Here is a 25,296-nt window from a genome sequence, read left to right on the forward strand (position 1 = left end):
AAGTAGGAACAAGGAGATGGTTTTCCCCTGGAACTTTCAAGTACTTTACAATCATCAACAATGCAGAAAAAATAGCACATCAAATATGGATCTCAAAATAAACTAAAACCTCTTTGATTTCAGGTAGGCATCTCTTTCAAGGGCATGTGTTAGCACAAAAATTGGTAATTGTGGTTCTAGGTTATGATCCATGCAAAGGATAACCATAAAAATTTGTTGACATAGATTCAATTCTTTGGACAATTGTCTAGATAGAACTGGTCTCCAGTAGGTTTGTCTCCTGAACATTTCCATTATAGTTTTCATTAACAATGTGAGAAAACTTTTCAAGCATTGCCCCACCTTTCTAGAGGAACACCTACCCTCCTTTTCATTGTCTTCCTTAGTTTATAATTAATACGATTGGAAGTCATGCAATCTTGTTGTGAATAATTCTTAATTTGTTATGTAAATTGTTGACAAATTAGTTAGCATATTTTGTGTTCTCTCTGCAAAATTAGGGCAGTAAATTGTTAGGGTGGTGAGTGCTAGAAATTAACTGTAGTGTGAGTAGATTTGTTTTAGAGTTGATTGATAATAATTTTACTATATAAGAATGTAGTTAATGGTTTAATCAATATATGAGATTTACACTAGTTTTGAGCTCACATAGTAGTTGTGTTTTATTTGTTAATTTCTTTTTAATATATTTATTTTTTCTTCATAGTTATGTTGGCTTATCAGCTGGCTTAAAGAAGCCATTCATATTCTACAAGTTGTATTAGAGTAGGTAAAATTGTTTTTGGTTGAATTTTTATTGTTGGAATTTCACCAAAGTTAATCATGTTGAATTCTAACCAAATGTCAGTTCTAGAATTTGATGGGAATGATTATGATTATTGGTGCATTAGGATGCTAACCTTTTTGTTTGGAAAAGAGTTGTGGGATATTGTTGAATCAAGATATGAGGAGCCAACTGATTGGAATTCCCTTACAACCAATGAAAGAACAACAAGGAAGAAAGGTAGAAGAATGCTCAAGCTTTGTTTCACATTTAGATATCTCTTGATAAGAGATTATTTCCAAGAATATGAGGAGCAAAAACTGTGAAAGATGCCTTAGAGACTCTACAAGAAACTTACCAAGGTAGTGATCAAGTTAAGGTGGTCAAGCTTCAGACATTGAAGCGAGGGTTCAAGAATTTGAAGATGCAAGAAGTCGAAAGTGTGAGTGACTATTGTGTGAGAGCCAAAGATGTGGTCAATAAAATGGCTACACTTGGAGAAACTATAAGTAATGAAGTTTTAATTAAAAAGGTATTGATATCTTTAATGCATAGATGGAATCATGTTGCCATAGTCATGGAAGAACGTAAGGATTTGACAAAACTACAGTTTCATCAATTGGTTGGATCTCTGATGTCTCATGAAGAAAGATTGAAGGACACTTTTTAAGGTGTAGAGAAAGATTTTTCCTCTAAATTACAAATTACAAAGAATGAAGATGCAAGCAGCAACAATACCGAAAGCAATCAAGGTCAAGGTAAATGGAAAAGTGAAAATTATTCAAGATGTAGAGGAAGAGGTGGCTCAAGTGGAAGAGGTAGTTTCAGAGGAAGTGGTACAGGTAGATTTTATAAGAGAAATGTTCAATGTTACTATTGTAAAAAGGTATGGCCACTTTGAAAGAGAATGCAGATTGAAAGAAGGTAAAAATGCTAATTATGCTCAAGAAAGTGGTGAGTATCCTCGAGATCACTTATTTTTATCTTATGCCAAAGGTGAAAATACTGGTAAAGTTGTTTGGTACCTAGATTCTAGATGATCTAACCATATGACACAGAATGAGAAGTTGTTTTCAGCAAAGGATGGAAGTTTCAAATCCATGATCCAACTTGGTGATGATAAATAATTGGAGTTTCCTATCAAAGGAGCCATGGAGGTCCAAACAAAAGAAGGTATAAAGGGTATTCATGACATTTACTATACTCCACAATTGAAGCATAATTTGTTGAGCGTTGGGGAGCTATGTGAGATAAATTATAAAGTAGTCTTTGAAAATAAGACATGTACTATCTATGATAAGAATACGGAAAATACGGTGATCATTGTTGTTCCCATGACAAGAAATATGATGTTTCCCTTGAGGTTTGATGAACATAACAACAATCTTGCAAATATGGCTGATGATGATTCAAGTTGGTTATGGCATATCACGTATGGGCCTTTAAATTTTCAGAGTATGAAGTTTTTAACCTCACATGCATTACTTTCTAGTTTTCCCGAAGTAGAAGAGAATAAGGAGGTTTGTGAAGGATGTGCTAAAGGAAAGCATGCAAGGGAAAGGTTTCCAAAGGGAATTTCATGGAGGGCTCATCACCCACTTCAGCTTGTTGATTCAGACATATGTGGTCCTATGCAGACTAAGAGTTTGGTTAAGTCATCATATTTCGTCACTTTTATTGATGACTACTCACGAAATTGTTGGGTATATCTTTTGAAGGCCAAAAGTGAAGCCCTTGATACATTCAAGAAGTTGAAAGCCCTTGTAGAAAATGAGAGAGGGTGAAAGATAAAATGTTTGCGGATTAACTATGGAGGATAATTCTTCTCAAAAGTTTCGAGAGCTATTTTGATATGAATGGCATAAGGAGGCATCATACTACAACATACACACCCCAACAGAATGACATAGCTGAAAGAAAAAAACGTACTGTGGTTGAAATAGTAAGATGCATGTTACAAACTAAGGGATTGAACAACTCTTACTGGGGAGATGCAGTTGCTACATCAGTGTACATCCTCAACTGTAGCCCCACCAATGCATTGGAAAAGATGACTCCTTATGAAGCTTGGTATGAAAAAAGGCATAATGTTAATCATTTCATAGTTTTTGGTTGTTGGCTTATGTGCATGTACCTGATCAGAATAGAAAAAATTTAGATGCAAAGAGTCAGTTATGTATTTTTATTGGGTATAGTGAGACAATCAAGGCTTATAAATTGTATAATCCTCTAAATAACAAGCTTATTGTCTCAATAGATGTAATTTTTTATGAAGGGGGAGTTTATGATCATCAAAAAGGCCATGTTGAGAAGCAAAATCTGTTTTGAATAATGATATAATTGTTGATAATGATCATGAACAACCAACTAATCTTTCTGTAACTAGTGGCTTAACTCCACCAAGCAACCCTTCATCAATTTCTTCAACATCAAGTTCAAGTCCAACTTATTCTCGAAGTTCTACATGGAAGGTAAGAATATTGAGTGATATTTATCAAAGTAGTGTAAATCAAGCACATGAAGAAAGCCTAATAGATGAGATAGTCAATTTTGCTTTGTTAGCCAAGGCTAATTTTGAACCATCATGTTTTGGAGATGCATGTACTAATGATGTTTGGATGCAAGCCATGCAAGAAGAGATGGATTCAATTCAAAGGAATGACACTTGGAAGTTGATAGAGCTTCCACATTACAAGAAAACGACTGGCACCAAATGGGTCTATAAGGGTGATCCTACCCTTTACTACACACAAGAAGGTATTGATATTCTAATCATAAGTTTGTATGTTGATGATCTATTGTATATGGGTAATACTTCTAAAATGAATGATAAATTCAAATTTTCTATGATGAATGAATTTGTGATGAAAGACCTAGGCATCATGAAATATTTTCTAGGAATGGAGGTTTATCAATGTAAGGATGAGATTTTCATTTGTGAGACAAAGTATGCACATGATATGCTAAATAAATTTGATATTCTTGATTGTAATCCATCCCCTACTCCAAGTGCTCATGGAGAGGCGTTATGTAGAGATGGTGCTCATGAGAAAACTTACAGAAGTATTGTGGGGAGCTTGATATTTTTAACCCACTCAAGGCCTAATATTACATATTCAGTTTCACTTGTTTCAAGGTATATCAAAAATCCATCTAAAATACATATGAAGGCAACCAAGAGGATTTTAAGGTATGTGAAAGGAAGTCTAAATTTTGGTATTCATTACTACTCTTCTGAAATTTTCAATCTTGTTGGATTTAGCGATTCAGATTGGGGATGTAGTGTTGATGTCTGTAAGTACACAATTGGAAATTGTTTCTCTTTTGGTTCTCGTTTGATTACATGGAGCTAAAAAAAAAAAGCATTGTTGTCCTCTCATCAATAGAAGTGGAGTATGTTGTAGTTACCTCAGCATGTATACAAGCTCTTTGGCTCAGAAAATTTTTGGAAGAAATTGAAGAAAAACAAATTCAACCTACGATGATTTATTGTGATAATGTAAGTGCCATCAAGTTAGCAAAGAATCAGGTTCATCACACCATGACAAAGAATTTTGACATGAAATATCACTTCATTCTAGATCTGGTACAAAAGAAGGATATTGAATTGAAGCATATAAATACTCGACATCAACTAGCAGATATCACCAAAGCAGTTGCAAAAGATCAGTTTTTAACACTACAAGGTAAGATAGTAAATCCTCATTAATCATTAAGGGAGAGCATTGGGAATAATGCTTAATTTGTTATATAAATTGGTGACAAATTAATGAGCAGATTTTGTGTTCTCTCTGCAAAATTAGGGCATGGTAAGTGCTGGAAAGTGTAGGAAATTAGTTGTAGATTTGTTTCAGGGTTAATTGATAATCATTTTAGTAATAATTTTACTATATGAGAATGTAGTTAATGGTTTAATCAATATATGAGATTTACACTAGTTTTGAGCTCACAAAGTAGTTATGTTTTATTTGTTAATTTTTTTTTATGTATATTTTCTTCATAGTTATAATGGCTTATAAGCTAGCTTAAAGAATCCATTCCATATTCTACAAATATGCTATGTAGTGGAGTCTCCATCTAGTAAAGTCTCCATCTACAGTGCTCCTTCATCAAAATCTTTCTTGGTGAAGTAAAAATTCAAACCCTCGGTTGCCAATGGGGATGTTGACATCTGAAAATATGGACATCATTAAAACTTTGACTTCTAAAAAAAAATTGCTTAAAAACAATACCAACCCCACCAAGCAAATGAATAGAAAATCAAAACCTCAATAAAAATTGAAAAATTCCAAAGGACCATATTAAACCTTTAAAGCTAAATAACTTAAACCCTTGGAGCAAGTGACATACCTTATTAGTATATGTTTCATGCAAGGGAGTGTATTGAGTGTTGCCACATAAATTGGAGGTTCCTGGAGAATATTGCATTTGACTTGAATTCACCTCTACAGCTTGATTGTATGAATAAAATATACCCTTATTATAAAGTATGGTTGGCCTCCAACTTTTCTTTGCAACTTTATTTTCATTCACAGTGATAAATTGTGTGAATCCACGAAAATCATCTGACCTAATTATTTGTGAATTTTTTCACTGATCATCTGGTATGATCAGTATGAATATGTGAGCAGATCTTTTTGGATTCAACATTTTTTCCATGGGTGTCATATTTTGTTACATTCATAGAGTACACCATCCTTTAGTGAAATATCTACACTTCCATTCTAAAGCTGTATTTGTTTCAGCACACCAGGGACGTTACAATTTGCCATTATGCCACACTCATTATGCGCATCAGGCCTAACAAATAGAAAAATAGAAGAAACAAAAGAAATAGAAAGCATATAGGAGACAACATATGATTCTTTTAACCCAAACTTTGGGATTTTCGGAGAAACTACATGAAAAATCTCTCTCACGAGAGAGACTTCTTCTTCTTTGGGATTTCTGGTTGAGAGACAACTCCTTCTAATCACTTTCTCAATTGCATTCCTAAAATATGGTTACTTGTGCAAATGGCACCTTCCTAAATTTTCAGCTAAATTAGCAATTTTAGAGCTTACAATTTCAGTATCCAATAATTTAGAGCTTACAATTTGAGTATCCACATCTTTCAAATCAAACAGTTAATCATCTCTACAAAAATTACTAGTGTACACTAATTCCCATTAGCAACATCATGTTCCAATATTTCCCTCTCGTAGATATCCTTTAAGACCTACAGGGGCGTCATCCTCCAACCTCTTCAGATCAGCCATCAGTCTCTTCATGCCGCAGTAGACTTACTCACTCCCGCCATCCTCCTTTGCTAGATACCACAACTACTATGATGCAAGCGAAGAAAAGCACACAGTTATTGCGCTTTGGGAGGCAAGAAATGTTCAAGAAGAATAAGCAAAGAACTGTTATGTTTGTTCGTGATAATAACCATGTGAATCCCACAACTCGTTTTCCCTCTATTTATAAACATTTATTTCCCTTGGCGTTAAGTCCTTACATCAATATCGTTTTTTGCATTAATAAAGTGAAAGTCTTTGGTACATTAGTTAGGCTATTTATTAAGTTTTATTTTTTCTTTGAAATGTTAAGCTCCATTGATTTTTCCATTAATTGATGCCTTGATTTATGGAATTGCAGCTTTTCTTAACTTATGGAAACCAACTGCAGTAGTTTCCTTAAGTTAAGAAAATCAACTACAATTACTAAATTTATAATTGGGAGCTACTAAAGTGGTCCATCACTTTGATCTGATCTCTACCTTGATTTGTGGTTTTTCTAACACATAGCTTTTAGAAGCTTGATGGAAGCTTAGCTATATATTCGTCTGTTTGGTCCCCAAGCTCATATCTCAATCCCCTTCAGTTCTACACCATCTAGCTGAGATAGCAGAACTTGGAAGTGCCTTCAGATTAGTTGTCTTCTTTCCTTTTGCATGCGCAACTGGAGCGTGGTGTTTTAGAAGGAAATTGCATCAACATTTTCACCAATGGCTCGAGGTAATTCGTATCCCTGGGCATTAAGATTCAGTGATTCTTTTCAGTTCTTTCCGCATGCAGAATCGCTGTTTATATATTAGTTTTCTAACAGTTGGTATCAGAGCCATTTTATCTCTGCCTTGGATTCGAATACTTTGAAATAGGTTGTTCTTCAGCTCGCAGCTTAGAATCGTATAAAATATTTCCCAACACGGGAACTTCAAATTTTTTTTTAATTAATGGTGCAAATCAGGATTCCGTCTTTATTCTTGCGTGTATGAGGATGTGTTTTTGCGTCTACTGTTAAAGTCAGTAGTAGGCTGAAGAATAACAATAACAACAACGATATATTAATAAATTAGATGGATGCTCGGAAATCAAATCTAAGGGTGTGTTTCAAGGTCAGCCAGTCAAATTGGCATTTAAATTTTTTCATCATCATGATGATCATGAAGAGGCGAACCGAAAGCACAATGTCTCTTATGTTTATACCACCGGACCGGACAGGTTTAGTGTGTACATGATTTTCAAATAAAGCGTAATATAAATATTTGAAAATATGGGTTGCCGTTATTAAAGGTTGAAATCTCTGCATAGTGGGTGATATGTATTTGATTCTTTTTACTGTCTTAAACCTTGTTCTGTCTCATAAAATGTTGGAGGTTGGATCCGTAATTTTGACTTTGCCGTACACATTATCTCAAATGGGCTACGACTTAGGGATCAGATTTCAGATTCTATATGGCGCTGTTTAATTGGGACTGCTTTTGGTGGTATTGACATTCGGAGCATTATTAAACTGAATCTGTGGAATTTTGGAGCCTTACCCATTTTGGTTATCAGGGTTTCGGAAGGCTTTTCCATATTGGGTGATTCTATTTGGGTGCTAGCGTTCATTAATATTTTGAATTTGTTCGCCAAATTGTTTGCCAAATACGTGTTCAATTTCATAATCCCTCCAATTCGGGAAATAACCCCTCAATTTCAATTCCTCTACTAGTATCTCCATATTTAACTTAGTTTAGCACAATAGAAGGCATGACTGCCGTGATCAATTTTCTGGAAGTCCGGAAATCGTCTTCCTTTTCTGTTTTGTGGTTCGGAGGCAGGCCATCTCACTCTATTTCAGTTTTTTATATCACAATAATGTTACTATAACAATAATCTTCAACATATATTCGAAGATTGTGTTTTATTAAGATGGTAACATTTGAGTTTTTTAAATCACAATAATGTTAATATATTGTGTTTATGAAGATTGTGTTTTGTTAACATGGTAATAAATATTTGAAGATGGTGTCTTGTTAAGATGTTAGTTTGACCATAATATTAGTTATGGAAAATAGTAATTGGATTACTAAGATGTAATTTTCTATCGATGTATGCTTAATTAAATATCGAGGGTATAAGAAAATGGTATATGCAGAGACTAGAATTTAATAATACATGAATTACAACATACATATGGTATGAGTATGAATTCAAATCGAATGTGTCTGGTATGTGGAGACACTATATATTTGGAGATAAAAGAAGTGGCTTGTAATTCGAAAGGAGTAATTGAAGCAGAGGGTTTACGGTTGAAAACTGCCTGTAGAGTATGTTTATATAAAACATTGTGGTAACGAAAGTTTTACCTCACATCTCTACAAAATATTTTGCATGCAAAATAGACGGGAATTAAAATAACTTCTACTTCTTTTCCCTTATCCTGAGGGAAAAGGGCTGCCAAATCGCTGCGGTTGACTAATCACTCTCAACAACCGAAAACCTGTCTACAGCCTAAACTTGTATCTGAGTATTTTTCTACTCTTGCCGGAGGGTTTGGATGCCTTTTTTTTTTCTTTCTCCACACTCGCACACTGAGTGCATGTGGTGGGGTCATCATGAGCATATAATTGACATATTTTAATATATCAGACACATGATGGTATAGTCTAGTACTTCTTTTAATGGTTTTGAAACCTGTTATATGCGTGTTTGCAAATTAAAAGAAATAGTTATACATTCTTATATATTTGAATATTTGAAATAATTTAGTTTTGAATATTTCAAATTTGCAGTTTTATTTCCAAATTGTTTAGAGCCCATTTTGTAATTAATTTAAGAATTAGTCTTAAATAAATTATGGGACAGTTAGACTAAGGAATGTAAATTTGATTTTGCTGGAAAAACATTACAGTTATATGGAGTTTATTAAAATGTCATTTTGACTTACTCCTTTCAGTAAACATTATTTTTCTCTCTGGTTAAGTTTTGGTTATACAACATAATAATGTCTAGTGATCCATATAATTTTAATTAATTAAAGAATAGCCACAGCATCTTTAATTAAATAAAATTATATATTTTGTTTGATAAGATCACATAAAGTTTATTTAGACATTAAATTGTAATTAATTACACTGAATATAATAAATTTTATCCCACAGGAATCTTTATTATATTTATGTAATTAATTAGGATAAAATTTCATAACCTACCCACAAGAGTTATGAATTAATAAGTTTTATCATAAAGTTTTATTGAATTTGTTTGAATTAAAAATTTAGCACACAGGCAATTTTTATGTCATTTGATTCAATTCTTTTGAGCATGATTTACATTGGTAAAGCATGAAAGTTTATTAAGCCTCAATTTTGACATAAGCATGTGTTTTTTAATGCAGTAGTACAACCTGCAAATTTCTCTGAAATTCGTTGTGACATTCCTGAACTTAAGGGAGACAACTACAAGATTTGGAAGGAGAGGATTCTCCTTCATTTAGGGTGGATGGACATAGATTATGCTATCAGGAAAGATGAACCATCGGCATTCACTAATACCAGCACTGCAGCGGACATCGCGCTTTATGAACGATGGGAGTGATCCAATCGTCTAAGCATGATGTTCATTAAGACTAAAATTTCAGCTGGTATTCGAGGTTCCGTTGATCAGCATGAAAAGGTCCGAGACTTGTTGAAGGCCATTGATGAACAATTCGTCTCTTCAGAGAAGGCACTGGGAAGCACCCTAATCATGAAATTCTCATCCCTAAGGCTCACTAGTGTGAAAGGTGTGCGCGAGCACATCATGCAGATGAGGGACACTGTGGCTCAATTGAAGAAACTCGAGGTTGAAATATCGGAGTCCTTCCTAGTGCACTACATCCTGAACACCCTTCCGCACCAATATGGACCTTTCAAAATCTCATACAACACACATAAGGATAAATGGTCAATTAATGAACTCATGACTATGTGTGTTCAAGAGGAAGAGAGACTGGTGATGGAACTCGGAGAGAGTGCAATGCTGGCAACGCGTGGAAAGGGCAAATCTCAAGCCAATCGGAAAGGGAAAGGTAAAGCACCTCCCCAAGCTGATATCAAGAAGGTTTCCAAGTGTTTTTTCTGTAAGAAGAAGGGACACATGAAGAAGGAATGCGCCAAATATCAGAAATGGCTTGCAGACAAAGGGTTTGCAGAACCTAAGGAAGCCAGTGGGAAGTGAGCAAAGCATCTTATCAGGAAACAAGATGGGCTCGCATGTGGAAGCTATAGGAACATGTTATTTAGCTTTAAGTAGTGGTTTTGTTTTGGAGTTAGAAAAGACCTTTTATGTTCCAAGTTTTTCTAGAAACTTGATCTCAGTTTCAAGGCTTGTACCTTTTGGATATTCCTTAAACTTTTCAAAAAATAATCTTTCAGTCTATTCTATAAATCTGATTATGTTGGGAATGGTATTTTGTCTAATGGTCTTTACTGCATTAATTTACAAAACAATGTCACATATGATTCAATGCATGTTCACACTGGCACTAAAAGATGATGGTTATTAACACTTCTTCATTAATAACACTTCGTCATTAATGATTGATAACACTTCTTCATTAATAACACATCTTCATTGATTCCCATCTAGTCATGGTGAGCAATTGGTTTGCAAGCTCAAGAAGTCATTATATGGTTTAAAACAAGCATCCCGCCAATGGTATTTGAAATTCCATAATGTAATTTCTTCTTTTGGTTTTGTAGAAAACATTATGGATCAATGTATATACCTGAAGGTTAGTGGGAGTAAAATTTGTTTTCTTGTTTTATATGTGGATGACCTTTTTGCTAGCAACCAGTGATAAGGGTTTGCTACATGAAGTGAAACAATTCCTCTCTAAAAATTTTGATATGAAGGATATGGGTGAGGCATCTTATGTCATTGGCATTAAGATCCATAGAGATAGATTTCGAGGCATCTTGGGTCTGTCACAGGAAACCTATATTAATAAAATTTTAGAGAGATTTCGGATGAAGGATTGTTCACCAAGTGTAGCTCCCATTGTGAAGGGTGATAGGTTCAATTTGAACCAATGCCCGAAGAACGACTTTGAAAGGGAACAAATGAAGAACATTCCATATGCTTCTGCTGTCGGAAGCCTAATGTATGCTCAAGTCTGCACAAGACCTGACATTGCATTTGTTGTGGGAAGGTTGGGACGATGTCAGAGTGATCCAGGTTTAGACCACTGGAGAGCTGCAAAGAAAGTAATGAGGTACCTTCAAGGGACCAAAGACTACATGCTTATGTATAGACGGACGGACAACTTGGAAGTAACTGGCTACTCAGATTCTGACTTTGCTAAATGTGTTGATTCACGCAAATCAACATCAGGATACATTTGCCAAGCAGACCTTGATTGCCACTTCCACTATGGAAGCCAAGTTCGTCTCCTGTTTTGAGACTACTTTTCATGGTGTATGGATTAGGAATTTCATTTCTGGGCTTACAATTATGGATTTTATCTCTAAGCCATTAAGAATATATTGTGATAATTCAGCTGTTGTTTTTATAGCTAAAAAAGTGGGAGTCGAAATAAACACATCGACATTAAGTATTTAGCTATAAGGGAACGTGTTAAAGAAAAGAAAGTGGTCATTGAGCACGTCAGCACTGAGTTAATGATTGCTGATCCTTTGACTAAGGGCATGCCACCGTTTAAATTCAAGGATCATGTATTGAATATGGGACTTGGTTCCATTATGTAGTTTTTCATTGTATGGACAATGTTATTTAATGAAATTCTTAATTATTGTGATGTTTTCTCTCATATTTATGTGCACCTTAAGTTGATTTGAGAAAATTCATTTAAGGACCAAGAATAAACATAAGGTTTATTCATTAAGATATTGTTGCCACATAAATTAGAATAAGAATAAATGCATAGTAATACATGGAAGATAATACTCGTCATTAGAGAACTTATCGCCATGATTCATGTATCTATTACTTAATACAGATTATCAATGGTTTTTAAGTTGAGACAATAAGTTTGGAAGTTTGGAAGTGGGAGAATGTTAAGCTCCATTGATTTTTCCATTAATTGCTGCCTTGATTTATGGAATTGCAGCTTTTCTTAACTTATGGAAACCAACTGCAGTAGTTTCCTTAAGTTAAAAAAATCAACTACAATTACTAAATTTATAATTGGGAGCTACTAAAGTGGTCCATCACTTTGATCTGATCTCTACCTTGATTTGTGGTTTTTCTAACACATAGCTTTTAGAGGCTTGATGGAAGCTTAGCTATATATTCATCTGTTTGGTCCCCAGGCTCATATCTCAATCCCCTTCAGTTCTACACCATCTAGCTGAGATAGCAGAGCTTGGAAGTGCCTTCAGATTAGTTGTCTTCTTTCCTTTTGCATGCACAACTAGAGCGTGGTGTTTCAGAAGGAAATTGCATCAACATTTTCACCAATGGCTCGAGGTAATTCGTATCCCTGGGCATTAAGATTCAGTGATTCTTTTCAGTTCTTTCCGCATGCAGAATCGCTATATATTAGTTTTCTAACATGAAATTATTCAACACATTAAGACAAAGTTATTCAACACGTTAAGACAAAGTTGATAGCTATGTGGAACAAGCAACTGTAACTAAAATTTTTTAATTGTTTAATCTGAAACCATTATTTCCTAATGTTCGTAGTTTGTCCAAATAAAGCATGTATCTGTTTTACACCATAATGATTAATGGATGTGGTATCTTTAAGTGTAGAGAGATTAGTGAGTTATTTCATAATTAAGGTATATATGGTTATATCAAAAATAAAAAATAAATTAAATTATATATAATACATTACTTATAAAAAAATTATTTTACAATATTTTATTAAATTTTTTAGTAATTAAATTTAAGCATGCATAATATAGAATTAAATCGTAAAAAAGTGTGAGTTTAAGGTGAATATAGGTTACTCTTAGGATTATAATTATTGATAGCATGCTCTCCTTTATAAAACAAATAAAATGTCATTTTCAAAGAACTTTAATATAGACCCACAAAATTATTAAGATATATAGTTTGTCATGTATAGTGTTTAAGAATATGTGTTTCTTCATAAGAGGCCACAATTTCAATTAAAGAGTATTGTAGAGTATCTTTACTTTTAGACTTTAACAATTAGATAACTAGAAGTGGGTCTCTTGAGACACAAACAAAAGGGTCTCATACACCTATTTGGTATCTCCTTTTATTTTGACCTTAAAGGTTGATGGTTGTTATTATTAGTATCCCATTAATGTTAAGGATAACATGTTGTGTCAAATAACATAAATAATAGAATAATGGGAAATTCATATAGTTTAATAGGAATCACTTTTCTTATATAATTCAATTTGATATATCACACTTTGTCAACCTAATTAGATAAATAGACATGAACATTACCACATTTGTGACCTTGGGGTTATAATTTATTTTATGGTTCATAGAAAATAAATGGTGAATAAAAGAAAATGGAAAGCAAAATTTTGTAAGTAGGGATAAGTCAAGCTAAGTTTATTGAACTCTCATCAAAGAAAAAGTCAATAATGTTTTCTTGGGGAGGAGTTAAAAATTTTATGTGCTTAGAGTCTTTTCTAGCTAATTGCATGGTTGAAACTTTTTAGAATTAAATAAACTTTCTACTTAGAAGTTGAAGAAAAAAAATGTGAAAAAAAAAATCTTAACCATAGTTATAGATTCTATCCACAACTTTGGGATAAACTCTCACCCCAAACTTAATATTTTAATTTAGATATCGCAACTCATAATTTAAATTCTACTTCAAATCTCCATAATGAGAATTTATATATTAATTAAAATCTCTTATGAAATTCTAGTTAAACCTACTGGAAAAAAAAATAAAAATTAAATGATATAAATAAACAAAAATCGAAATACGGGTAGTCATTCGGCCTAGCCGGAGAAAACGACAGTGGTTTCTTTTACGCTAACCGTTGAAAACTAGAGTAGTTGCTTTTTCCCGGCTATTCAAAATGACAGTAGTGGATTCCGCGCGACAGGAATTTGCATCGTCGTCGAGCAAAAGTGTTAAAGTAACCAGATCCACCATGTTTTTCAAGTCTAATCCCTCATAATAAACATTTTTTTTAACCTTGAACCCTGATTGGATCGCAAACTGAAGACCTAAGCTACATACCTGTTGGCTAACGAATGACGTTGGGCTGGGGTGTTTCTTGGATTGACTGCTTTCTCTCACAATTTAATAAACCTTTATTCACCTTGTAATTGTAAGACATCTAGATAGAGTAGGGTCTTTTGTTGTGGCTCAATTCTTTAAGTATTTGTGTGTCTATATGAAGTTATTTTTTTTTGTGACCTTTGACAATAATTTCCATTATAATTTCCATGGTTGAGGCTCCTCTTTGGAGTGATTAATAGGACTTGTGTATACATGGAATTCCACATTTTCTCCTTATTTTTTCACAAATAAGTTTGACTCATATTATGTAAATAATTTTAATGCATGCATATTTGACTTTTTAGATCCCCTTGCAAGGATGGATGTGAAAGATTATGGTGCTTCTTGTCAAAGAATTGTGGTCCCTCTAACTTGTTTAAAAATATTTTATATTTGTGGTTTTCCTTGTAGTTTGTAGGTTGTAAAGGATTTTATGTTTGTGTTTTTTCTTTTGATCATGTATGAAATAATGTTATTTTATGATACTATGGTAACATGTATGTATTTCTATTTGTATATAATTGTGATTTTCTATAACTATAAATTTTATTATTCATTTAAAAGTATAAATTTTTATATAACTTGATGTGCTTGTCATGGGCCAAACAATGTTTTTGTGCCTCAATGAGTAGGATATTTTGTTGTGCCTCAATTCTTTAAGTTTTTTTTACATTATTTATTATCTACCAGGTTGATGTGTGTCGACATGAACTTGATTTTATTGTGACCCTTGCCTATAATTTCCATTGTTCAGGCTCCTCCTTCCAGAGATTAATGGGCCTTATGTCTACATGGAATTCCACCTCTTTTCTTTATTTTGTCACATACAAGTATGAATCATATCATGTAAATAATTTTAATCAATATTTGATTTACAAGTTGAGGTACTTTGCATGGGGACTTAGATGCCTTGCAAAACTAGATCTGAAATATTATGGTGCTTCTTGTCAAAGAATTGCAGTCCCTCTCACTTGTGTGGACATATTTTATGTTATTTATTTTCCTTGTAGTTTGTATGTTGTAAAGGATGTAACACTTGTGTATATCGGTTGTAAGCATTGTTTTATCAAAGAATGTTTTTCATACTTACAATTGTATCTCTTATTGTACTATTATTGTTACAAGTAGCATAATATGTGTATGGTTTTTCCTTGTGATGGTGATTGAGTTCATGTTATTTTATGCTACTATGATAGCATGTCCATATTTTTTATGTGTATATAGCTATGATTTTATATAACTATAAATTTGATTATTCATTTATAACTATAAATTTTTATATGTCATGTTGAATGAGGGCCAATTATTTTTTTTGCATGAGTGAAACCTCCCTCACTATACACATGTTTTTCGGGCAACTAATACAAAAGAAAAAAGCAATACCTAATACATCACATTTCACATCTACTTCTCGTTTTGAGGTAGCCAAGGGGTTACTCCAAGAATATAGGAACATCAAATAGGACAAATCACCCAAGGGCTACATATGCCAACATTAGTTTAGCCAAACTTGAATAAATTAAGATTATTTAGAATCTAGATATAACCTTTTACAATGTTTGTTTTTTAGATTGTTGTTTGGGTGGAAAGGGTTATTCTACCTCCATAGATGAGTATAAATAGAAGGTGATCGTCCTCCTTTGTAAATAAGTTTGATCTACAATCAAGGAGTTTGATATGAGTGGCAACAATCAAGAAGGAAGTGAAGAAAGGCAAGGAGAAAATAAGTTGATGCAAGAAGGGAGGAAAATCAAGATTTTGGTGGTAGAAGTTCAAGGGGTTTTTCCCTAGCATTCAACCTAACTTTTGTGCCCACTCTCTTTATTATTTTTTGGATTGATAATTGTTTAATTAATAATATCTAATAAATAAATTTAAAAAAAGATAAATAAAGTTAACAAGAACATATTAAAGTTAATGAAAAATTGATTTAATTTATCTTCCACAATTCCTTCTCCAACAATTCCTTGTCTAGTAGGGACTATTATATATAACTCTCATATTAGTCTTCTTAATTAAGCTCTCCTTTCTCTTCTTTACTTTATTGATCTCACATATTAAAACAAATCAATATAAAAGATTTTTTAAGGAAAAACCCTCCCATTATAGATATGCTTGATATTACTTCCATCATTAAAGTAAAAATATATTTATGCCTAAATAAAAAAGTATACCAAGATAAGGCAAGTACTACCAATTTTCATAGTCTCCATTTCTACTTTTTCCACATTACCATAGAGCCAAACAAGTTCTTGAGAAAATACACAAAATAAAACATCACATGTTATAAGCCTCATTTATATTTCATTTTCAATATCATATTATAGTGAGGTATATTTATCTATTATTTCATAATAATTTAAATATGTAATATAACTTTAAAAAGTAAGGTAATCAAGTTTTTATTAATATAAAGATTTTAAAACAATATTAATTAAAAGTGAATTTGATTAACTCTAACATTTTTATAAATAATTTAAAAAGTAATTGTATTAAAAAAAAATATATTTCTTTTTATTTTTATAGGTGAGAATGTGAAAAATATATTATGGACTGAAGTAGTTTTTATTTTTCGTTACATGTATATAGATTCCAAGAATGAGTATGTGAACAGCAATAACAAATATGTCAAACCATGGATATACTAAACAATTGCCCCCACATCCAAGGTTGACTAATAAGGATATAGACAATGAATTCATTATCATTGACAAGTATTACATTCATATTTCTACTATGGTTAGAGGAAGTGATGCATTTCCTATCATGGAGCTATAAAATCATCTCGAGAAAGTTCATTGTAATTTATTACAATGCAATAAATAGAAAAAAACATTAATACCACACTAAGTAGAAAAACACATTAAGTAAAGAAATGTTAATACCACATTTTTTTCAAGATTGCAAACAAGATGTTATATGTTTCCAATATAGCCATTTGGTCATAGAAACAGGGTTGAGTTCAAAGAAGTGAAGAATAGAAAAAAAAATGACAATGGAAGTTATTGATAAAATATCAAGATAATTTTCTTGAAAATTTTCCACTTACACATTGTTAGAACCAAGATGAAATATATTGTTAGATATAGAGACTCTACCATTTCTATTTCTACTTTAAAGTAAATCAATAGTACCAACCAACAAAAATAAATGAAGTGATATAGATGGAAAAGGAAATTTTTTATTCTTGATTTTTAAAATGGAGTTGATAAGAGAATTGACTCCTCGACAAATCTTTAATCAACTTAAAAGATAAGAAATATCATTCCTTCAAACCATGAGAGATATTTCCTATTGTTTATTTAAATGATAAATTATGTAACCTACTTAAAAATGAGTTTACTAACAATATATAAGAATGAAATGTTATTGATATAAAAGAGCCTAATCTCATTGTCATAACTTAACAACCTTAATTAAATTACTAAACATGAAATTTGATACATTATTTAAGGTTATTTTATTATATCTAAATTTATTTATAATAAGTGTTTCCAAACATTTTTCTACATTTTAAAAACACTAACATATTGATTTCATAAAATTACATATTTACTATATAATTTAGAATTTACATATTTACTATATAATTTAGAATTTACAAATTTCCAATTGATACACTATTTAATATTATTTTATTATATTTAAATTTATTTATAATTTTCAATATTTTAAAAAGACAAAGATATTGGTTTCATAAAATTAAACATTTACTCTATAATTTAGAATTTACAAATTTCCAGTAAAACTGTACAATTCATTTTATAATAATATAGGTGCAATTCTACATTCAAGTGAGGATGTAATAGTTAAAACAAAAATATATTATTAAAAATATATATGTTAATATTAAAAATAAGTAAAATAATTTAATATTTATATTAATTTGCATTATTTGAATGCTCATATAGATCTAATTAAGACTTAATTTCTTATCCCATATGTGATTTATTTTATTATTAATTTAACACAAACAGTCGTAATCGAATAATTATGAGCACGTAAATTTTATGTTATACATTAGACAAGCTCTCTTCAACAACCTGGCGGACCCTTCTTTTATATTCTTTGGGATCATTGCTGTATAGCTTAGCAGCGTCTGGATTCGCAGGAGAATTTGGATTTGGGTCACACAATAATGACTGCACCCACATGATAAAAACATTACAGCTAAGAACATTTGTAGCTTAGGTTTCCCTTCTTTTAGAATGCCACATTATACTTCATGAAGAACAGCTTACAACGGAAAAGTTACCTGAATTGATGTCAGAACTGCTGCGACATCGTAGGCTGGGCACCACTGCTTTTGCAAAATGTCCAGGCAAATGGCACCATCATCGTAAACTGCACAGGACGAACCAAAGATCACTTCGTTGATGATCAACAACGACCTCTTTAAACCAAGGATCTGATATGCCCGGTAAGAGTTTGAGAACAAGATGGGTAGATTTCATTGTTCTTACACCATCAAATATTATTAAATAAACATCATGAATAATCAATTTGTATTTACTGACAAGAAAGAAATTTAAGTTCGCGTAGACACAAACCTCACATATTAGACACAAACCTCACATTTGGAGGTGTGTTAGGGTAATCCTCCCTGAACTCGACCGTTAGCTTGAACATGCCTACAAAATTGCGACACAAAACTCATCGGGTTCAGTCAATCGTAATTTCGGAAATAGACAGGAAGACTTGTTCTGGGGAAATACTCACCGCCATCCCATGGAGTGCCTGAAGGACTGCAGACGATTATGGGTACAGGACAGTCATCAAATGTGAAAAAAACGAGTCTATTCAGATAAATCGTAATTTTAGAAGGAGAAAAATAATTATTTTAGAACCGGAAAAAAATTACAGAAACCCTAGTATACATACCCGAAAATAATAGCATCCCAGATCCTAATATTTTCCTCTCGCGGACATCCGCTAACACCTGCAGGGGCGTCATCTTCCAGCTTCTTCAGATCAGCCATCAGTCTCTTCAGGCACGCAGTAGACTTACTGCCTCCCGCCATCGTGGTTCGCGAGATACCACAATTACTATGATGCAAGCGAAGAAAAGCGCACAGTTACGCAGCGTTGGAATGTTCAAGAAGAATAAGAAAAGAGCTTCTATGGCTGTCCGTGATAATAACCATGTGAATACCACAGCTTGTTTTCCTCTCCATTTATAAACATTTATTTCCCTTAAATGTAGGCGTCGCGTCCTTACATCAATATCGTTGTTTGTGTTAATAAAGTTAAAGTCTGGCACCTTAGTTAGGCTAGTTATTCAGTTTTATTTTTTCTTTTAAATTATTCAAGACATTAAACCAAAGTTGATAGTTAATGCGGAACAAGCAACTGTAACTTAAATTTTTAATTGTTTTAATCTGAATCCATTGTTTCTTAATGTTCGTAGTTTGTCGAGGTAAGGCATATATCTGTTTCACACCATCATGATTAATGTATGTGGTATCTGTAAGTGCGAAGAGGCTGTTGAGCTATTTTATAATTAACGTATAGTTTACATCAAAAATATCAAAAATATAAAATAAAATAAATTATGTATAATATATCACTTATAAAATTATTATTTTTTAATATTTTATTAAATTTTTTAAGTAAATTTATATGGGTATAATATAGAATTAATGGTAAAAATGTTTTGGTTTAGGTGAATAGAGGTTAGTCTCACCATCATAATTATTGATAGGATGTTGTCTTTTATAAAACAATTAAAATGTCATTTTCAAAGAAATTTAATATAGACCCAAATAAAATTATTAAGATATATAGTTTGTTATGTATAGTGTCTAAGAATATATGTTTGCTCCTAAGATGTGGCAATTTCAATTAAAAAGTATTGTAGAGCATCTTTACTTTTAGATTTTAGCAATTAGATAGCTAGAACTTGGTCTCTTCTCACACAAACAAAGGGGTCTCACACACCTATTTGGCATCTCCTTTATTTTGACCTTAAAGTTTGATGGTTGTTATTATTAATATCCCATCAACTTTAAGGATAACATGTTGTGTAAAATAACATAAATAAGAGAATATTGATATGGGATATTAATATAGTTTAATAGGAATCACTTGTCTTATACAATTATTTTTATATATCAGAGTTTGTTCTTGGGGTTAGAATTTATTTTATGGTTTCTAGAAAATAAACGGTGAAAAGAAAAAAATGGGAAATAAAATTTGGTATGTATGGATAAGTCATGCCATATTTATTGAACTCTTAGCCAAGGAAACGTCAATAATCTTTTGTTGGCCAAGTGTTAAAAATTTTCAGGGCTTAGAGTTGTTTCTAGTTAACTCCATGGTTGAAACCTCTAGGATGAGAGTTAAATAAACTTTCCACCACATTTAGGAAAAAAAATTGTGAAAAGAAAAATCTTAACAAAAAATATAGATTCTATCCACAGCGCTCTCTTGAGAAATTATATTCTATTCAAAACACTTGTGCTAGAGTTTTAGATTCTAATTAATATTCTCCATCAAAATTTTGGCAAAATACAATTTCTAAAATAAACTCTCAACCAAGACATGAGATTCTAATTTAGGTATAAACTTTCTCACAAGAGGAGTATGGGATTTGATTCTAGTTAAACCTCTTTGCTAAAAATTGAAATGATATAAATAAAGAAAAATTGAAATATGGGTAGTCATTCTGCCTAGCCCACTAAAACTAGAGTAGTTTCTTTTTCCAAATGATAGTAGTGGATTCCCCACATCGTGACCAAAAGTGTTAAGCAAAGTTGTGGGTAAGTAAATTTATGCATGCATGATATAGAATCAAGTGTTAAAAAAATTTGAGTTTAAGGTGAATATAGGTTAGTCATAATATCATAATTATTGATAGCTTGTTGTCCTTTATAAAACAAATAAAAATGTCATTTTCATAGAAATTTATTTTAGAACCACATAAAATTATTAGGATATATATTTTGTCATGTATAGTGTTTAAGAATATGTGTTTCCAGTTGGTAGTTTAGATTAAAGAGTATTGAAGAGTATCTTTAATTTTAGACTTTAGCAATTAGATAGATAGAGGTGGGTCTCTTGAGACACAAACAAAGGGGTCTCATACACCTATTTGGTATCCCCTTTAATTTTCACCTTAAAATTGTATGGCTGTTATTATTAGTATCCCATCAATGTTGAGGATAACATGTTGTGTCAAATAAGATAAACTATAAGTTGCACCGTATGTTGCAAAGGAAACGCAGTAGGGAATCAGAAAGAGTAGCATAGAACAATATGTGATATGTTATGGGATTTAATTGAATATTTAAATGGTAAATATGAATTAAGAATAACAATCAGGGGTTTTCCCAACAAAGCATGTCCAATACTAATTAGATTCGCATGCATCATACAAATAAGTTCAAATCATTTCAAATTCTTAAATCAAATCCACATGCATCATACAAATAATTTGAATCCTTTCAATTTTTTCATGCTTCAACTAATTTACTATTGTATTAATCATATCTTCTTGCATTACACAAACATGTTCCAATCCATTGAAAAATTTTAATCAAATCTTCATACATCATACGGAGAATTTGAATCATTTCAACTAATAATTTTCATTTGGTGGGCCATAGCCATACATTGGGATCCATTATTGATTTTAGCAATGTCAAGAAGCAAAGAAAAGATCTACTTGGTGGGTATTATGGGGTCTGCACTGATTTCCATGATTATTCCTCTAAAAAATGGGAAGATCAATCAAAATATCAAATGGCATACAATGAAGCTTCCAAACTGTAAATATTTTTAGGTAGCTTGGCGCATTGTACCTCCCATATTATTGGTTATTAATGTGCATTAAATACAATATTCATTACCAAGTCTCATTTCAAAATTTGTATATAGTCACCTTTTATTGTTCCCAATCAAGGTTTTTCTTTCCCACTTTATGGTTTCTTGCAAGTCTCTTTCACGCTCTAGGATTGTGCTTGAGAGTTCAAATATAGAGTCCTTAAGATCCTTGGCACTATTTGGAAGAGATGTTTTTAGACTTCATATGGCCAATATGGTATGTATTGTGTTGTATGTTGTAAGGATGATGTACATACCCATTTTTAATAATTGCAAATGAACTGTGAGTAGATATTGGTTGATAATAGTCAAAGTTTTGTCTCTCAACCCCCTCTTTCTCATTTTTCTTCCCCATTATTTATTTTTAAATGGAAATTGTATTAGATATTTTTCATTACAAAGATTGAGCATAAAAAAGACATAGGTATACCCTATCCAGTAAGGAAGGAAAGCATCGAGCAACTCTTTCCTAGCAACCAACTCTCGTCTAGAAGTTGTAAGTTATCCCAAATGGACTGAATTAGTTACCTCATGAAAGGTTGTTGGGCACCAGATTTTCCACTTAGAAGAAATATTAGTCACCTCATTAAATGTTTCTAAACACAATCTTTTCCACTTATAAGGAATGCACGTCACTATGATCATATCTTAGACATTCAAGATTTCTTGTGTGATTGTTCATGCCATTAGCTTTCCATGCAAAAAGCATATCCTAAAAGTAATTACGCTTTCAATCATCTGAAGGGCCATTTCAAATTCAATTTAAATTTGGAATGTGTGTTTATCCTCTATTGCATGTTAGTAAATTTCATTTGAGTGGTAAATATATTTCATCATTAAAGAAACTAAGGAAAAGTCCTCATTTAAAACCCCCTTAAATCACAATCACGATGAAGATAATCATAGTCATGGAAAAAATACTCAAGAGAAATACAAAAAGACCCTCGAGTTAGTGCATGGTTTCAATCATTCATTTGAATGGCCATTGTATTAAACCACAAATCCATGTTTTCAAATGTAATTTGAACTTTTGAAATTGCATTTATATTCGCCATTTGAGTGGAAAATGCATTTTATATTTAAAGTAACCAGGCATAAAGTCCTCATTTCAAAATCCCTTATTTAACTTCACAATTGAAATATTCTTTATCTTTATGCCTGTATAAAAATTACCTCTTCCATTTTATTTCCTAGCTGGATGCTATTAAATATGATCACTTGAACAATCATTTGTTTCGTTTGTCACTCTTGCTTATGTATAAGACAAAGCCATTCAACACTAACTAACATTCAATATTAACTACATTGATCTATGGATGTATGATCTAAGGAAGAATAAGTGGACAAGGATGCATCCATGTCAGCTCTTGATTTTGTTTTCCTTGTAGGAGTAATTGACAAAAGATTGTATATAGTTGGAGGTTCTAGCAGGTGCCCTCTCAAATGCTATTAACTCCCTTGCTTGGAATTTTATGATCCCATCGAAAGCACATGGAGGGATTCAAAAAGTGGACCAGGTGGACATTGTTGACAATCCTTCTGATCTTCTTAAACATGTACCAATGGTACATGGGAATTTATGTGTAACAATACCATAGAGCATTAGAGTTTAGATGAATGGGGAAAGTACTATCTTGTTGCAAATACATGGTCCCAAATAAAGTCAGGCTTACATGAAGGATTGGGGAATCCAAGCATTGTTATGGATCGTAAGCTTTATATTAACCATTTTAGTGGTTATAAGCAATATATAATGACCAGATGATTATTGGGTGACTATACAATGTCATATTGAAGATTTTTGCTTAGGTTGGGATGCAAAATTGATTTTCTTCTAAAGAATGGGAATATGAGTCAAAATATCAAATGTTATACAATGAAGATTAAAAAAGGTATAGTTTTCTTAGGTAGCCTATTGCATTATACCTGTCACAGTCTTGGTTATTAATGTGCATTATTAAATGCAATATTCATTACCAAGTCTCATTTCAAAATTTTTATATCCACGCCTTCTAATGTTCTCAATCAGGGTTCTTATATCATAAAAAAGAATGCAAATTTCCTATGGGACAAATAATTAATCATGATATCGATAGAGTTTTGTAGAGTTTTCCTAAGTGGGTTCCACTCTTGTTCTGTATTAACTAATTTTAATTAAATAGTTACCCATTATACACTTGATTTCCTTCTATGTAAACATTGGTATAGTTTACAAACCCTGCACAAAAGACCTTATATAATAAATGAGAGAGGATGAGAGAGAAGCCATAGAAAAGACCTCGTATGCCATCTATTGGAAAAACTAGACACCATACCATAAGAGTCAACACAGGGAAATGCCACAATATCCAACACAAGGAAATGCCACAGGTGCATCATAAAAAATAAATTTAAAAAGGCAAGAATTTATCGAGCCCTATAAGAGTAATAAGAGAGACCATAGTCGAAAATGCCACAACAAGAAGGAGATCCATATGGTACTAAAAACAAAAACCATGGTAGCATGACTTAATGCACCTAACTCATCCCAATGTCAAACTTTAAGTTATAATTGTTTATGATAGCCTTAAAACAATAAAATGCTATTACTTTTATTAGATGTTATACATTTCATTAAAATGAAAAATAGGTTAATAAAATAAATTTAAACCAACAATTATTATAAATTTATATTTTGTATTAGATTTGCAAAATTCAAGCATCTATTTTTTCTAAATCAATTTATGTCTGAAAAATTAATAATATCATCCATAATTATATTACCTAATTCTTAAAAAAAAAAAAAACCCACTTACCACAAATATTTCAAAATGTTGGAAGTTGAGTAATTCAAGCAATTAGATATCTATCTCAACAAGAAAATGTTATTATTTTTATTTAGTGTTATAGATTTCATTGAAATAAAAAAATAGTTAATAAAATATATTTAATCAACAATTCAATTAATAATTTGTATTACATTTGTAGGTCTAGTTTTTCAGATGAGGGTTTCTTAGAGCTCTACAACACTAATGACCTTATGGCCATGAGATGTGCGGTGTGGAAAACCTTGAAAATAAGCAGACAGGCATGGAAAATGAAGCAGAGAGGAGACACAAAAATGACAAAAGAAGCTAGGAGGGGAGAGATCCCCTCCTACAGAGATGCAATGACGGGAGAGGGGACAAGAAAAAGTAAACTAGAAGACGAGAGAAGGACACTGAGACTAGTCCTTGGAGCAAGATGGAAGGTAGGGAGCAAAG

The 25,296-nt window shown here is 32.1% G+C and overlaps 2 pseudogenes; both read right to left on the bottom strand.

Moving 5' to 3' along the window:
• The window catches only part of LOC149226769 (uncharacterized), an 80,741-nt pseudogene that overhangs the window by 16,604 nt on the left and 38,841 nt on the right, over positions 1-25,296 (bottom strand).
• On the bottom strand, positions 18,247-19,254 carry LOC149226770 (ubiquitin-conjugating enzyme E2 2-like; annotated as a pseudogene).

Source organism: Pinus tabuliformis, chromosome J, assembly GCF_031772625.1.
Source record: "Pinus tabuliformis cultivar Carrire ecotype Pingquan chromosome J, CPIR1, whole genome shotgun sequence".
In the NCBI taxonomy this organism is placed as follows: domain Eukaryota; kingdom Viridiplantae; phylum Streptophyta; class Pinopsida; order Pinales; family Pinaceae; genus Pinus; species Pinus tabuliformis.